Here is a 3,091-nt window from a genome sequence, read left to right on the forward strand (position 1 = left end):
GCTTCTATTAGGAATCTGGACGCAGCGTCCAGTTTGCTGTCGTCTCTGCCAGATCGTCCAGCTGCATCGATGATGCATTTGAAGTCACCGCCTAGGATGACCGGCCTGGACGTCGCCAGCAGCAGTGGGAGCTGCTGGAACACGGTCAGCCGCTCGCTGCGTTGTACCGGGGCGTACACGTTGATCAACCGGAGCGGAGCATTGTTGTACATCACGTCTGCTACGAGGAGGCGGCCGCCCACCATCTCCTTAACTTCGGAGATGGTGAAGTTACCTCCCCGCAGCAGAATACCCAGGCCGGAGGAATGGCAGTCATTACCCCCCTACCAGATCGATGGCCCGTGGGACCACCATCGCGACCACTGCCTGTAGGTGCTGAGGTGTGGTATTCCACACTCCTGCAGAAACAGTAGGTCAGCTTTGACCTTGGCAAGGAAATCCAAGGTTGAAATACATCGCGTAGTAGATTTAATGCTACGCACATTAATGGAACCAATTCTTACACCCATTTTTTACTAAAAAGTAGTTGTTGCTTCCCATACCATTTGTCCTTGCTAGTCCCAGTCCTTCGGGATGTTCCTGCATACCCATCGTGTGCGCAAGCAGTTTTACGTTGGTTGGGCTCAGAAACCCCTCCTGATTTTTCATGCAGGGTTTGTTCCGCTCGGGTGACATCGGGGGGGTCTTGTAGGCAGAGAGGATTGGGTTGTCCTCAGCTGCTTCCATCTGTTCCTCCTCGAAAACATCACAGCTCCCGGTCTCCCGGAGCTCAGGTGTGCCAGACGTGTCTTTGCTCCCGGTGTCCCGGAGCTGAGATGCGTTGGCCACGTCGTTACGTGTGCTGCATTGGGGTTGGGGCACGCCGGGCCAATCACAGCTTCCAGTGCCCGGGGGCTGGGATGCTTTATCATCCATCTCGGAGTTCTGCCGCCTCTTTTGAAGGGGCTGTCGTTCCAGCATTTCCCCGTCCAGTGAAGAGGAATTGTTGCAGTCTGATTCAGAAGAGAGCCTCCTCTTGCCACTGGTTTGGGTGGTGGCTTTGGGATGTTTTTTCTTCGTGGTTTTCCTCTGGACCACTTGCCACTGACCTGTTTGTCCATCTGCTGCCTCCTCCTCTATTGATTCTGTCTGTGGAGGAGGGGTTTCCGGGCGCTGGGTAGGTGCTGGGTCGTTGGTTTCAGCTGCCTCCCGTTCCTTCTCAGGTTGACGTTCCTCACTGCGGAGAAGGTTGCTGGTCTCCTTTCAAACAACGGACGCCTTCGTCGAACCCTCTGCCGGCCTTCCCTTGGACCTTGCCGCCTGAGCATAGCTGAGGCAACGTTTGGGGCAGGTCTTGTAGAGATGGCCTGCCGCACCGCACAAGTTGCAACACTTAGTCTGCTTACAGTCCTTGGTCTGATGGGCTTCCTCCTTGCAGTTCTTGCAAACAACCGTGCTGCAGTTGGCTGCCATGTGACCAGATTTGCCACAGGTGCGGCAAACTCTGGGCTGCCCAGCGTAGACCAAGAAGCCTCGACTTCCCCCGATAGTGAAGCTGGAGGGAGGGTGGATGATGGCTCCACTGGAATCTAGCTTCAAGGTCACCTTGACCTGCCGCTTGCTAGTCCAGATCCCAAAGGGGTCCTTGACATCAGTGCTGCTGCCGGCCACCTCGACGTACCTGGCAAGAAAGGTGAGTACATCCACCACCAGCACATGGGGGTTGTAGAGGTCAATCATCACCACCCAGTCCAGTTGTGACGGAAGCATGAAGAGCAGCTCCGCTGTGAGGATCGACAGTGGCACCCGGTCCCTTTTCTCCTTGAACGCCTTCAGGAACTTGATGCATCCTGCCACATTCCAGAGCTTCACATCAGACCTTACATTTTTTTTTATTTCCAACATATACTTTATTCATAAAAATCTGTAACAATTACATTGCCAAACAGTTTCCAAACAGCACCAAAAAATACAAACATTGCAAGGGAAATCAGTTTCCTTCAATACTGTCATGAGTTTCTTCCCAACCCTTCTGTTTCACAATTGTCATGTCAATTACAGTTTTACATTTACAGCAATTGAGAATATTAACGATACAGTTCGAGGGGTTTCCCATTGATCCAGCCCCTCAGTCCAGCTTGGTGGGGGAACCTTACACTGTGGTCTTTCCCCATTGAGCCTTTGCTGCGGCTGCCCCAAGCTTTAGTGCGTTCCTCAGCACGTAGTCATGGACCTTGGAATGTGCCAGTCTGCAACATTCGGTGGTGGACAACACTTTGCGCTGGAAGACCAGCAAGTTTCGGGCAGACCAAAGGGCGTCTTTCACCGAATTGATAGTCCTCCAGCAGCAGTTGATGTTTGTCTCGGTGCGCGTCCCTGTGAACAGCCCGGAGAGCACAGACTCCTGTGTTACAGAGCTGCTTGGGATGAACCTTGACAAAAACCACTGCTTCTCTTTCCACACCTGCTTTGCAAAGGCACATTCCAGGAGGAGGTGGGCAACCGTCTCTTCCCCACCACAGCCAACACAGGGGCCCTGTGCCAAGGGGGCGAGACTTTGGGTGTGAATGAAGGATCTGACAGGGAGGGCCCTTCTCACCACCAGCCAAGCTACAGCTTGGTGCTTGTTTGAAAGTTCTGGTGAAGAGGCATTCCACCAAATGACTTTGACAGTCTGCTCAGGGAACCATCCAACCTTACTTTTCTTTCCCCAAAATATACTTTATTCATAAAAATCTGTAACAATTACATTCCCAAACAGTTTAAAACAGCATCAAGTCAAAAAATACAAACAGTGCAAAGGTGATCAGTTTCCTTCTATACAATTATGAGTTGCCTCACAACCCTTCCATTTCACATTTGTCCTGCTAGAAACATTTTTACAGAAATTTTCCCGATACTGTTCGAGGGGTTTCCCATGGATCCAGCCCCTCAGTTCAGCTTGGTGGGGGGAACTTACACTGTGGTCTTTCCTCATTGTGCCTTTGCTGCGGCTGCCCCAAGCTTTAGTGCGTCCCTCAGCACGTAGTCCTGGACCTTGGAATGCGCCAGTCTGCAACATACAGTGGTGGACAACTCTTTGCGCTGGAAGACCAGCAAGTTTCGGGCAGAC

The sequence above is a fragment of the Heterodontus francisci genome, unplaced genomic scaffold (genome assembly GCF_036365525.1).
Source record: "Heterodontus francisci isolate sHetFra1 unplaced genomic scaffold, sHetFra1.hap1 HAP1_SCAFFOLD_88, whole genome shotgun sequence".
In the NCBI taxonomy this organism is placed as follows: domain Eukaryota; kingdom Metazoa; phylum Chordata; class Chondrichthyes; order Heterodontiformes; family Heterodontidae; genus Heterodontus; species Heterodontus francisci.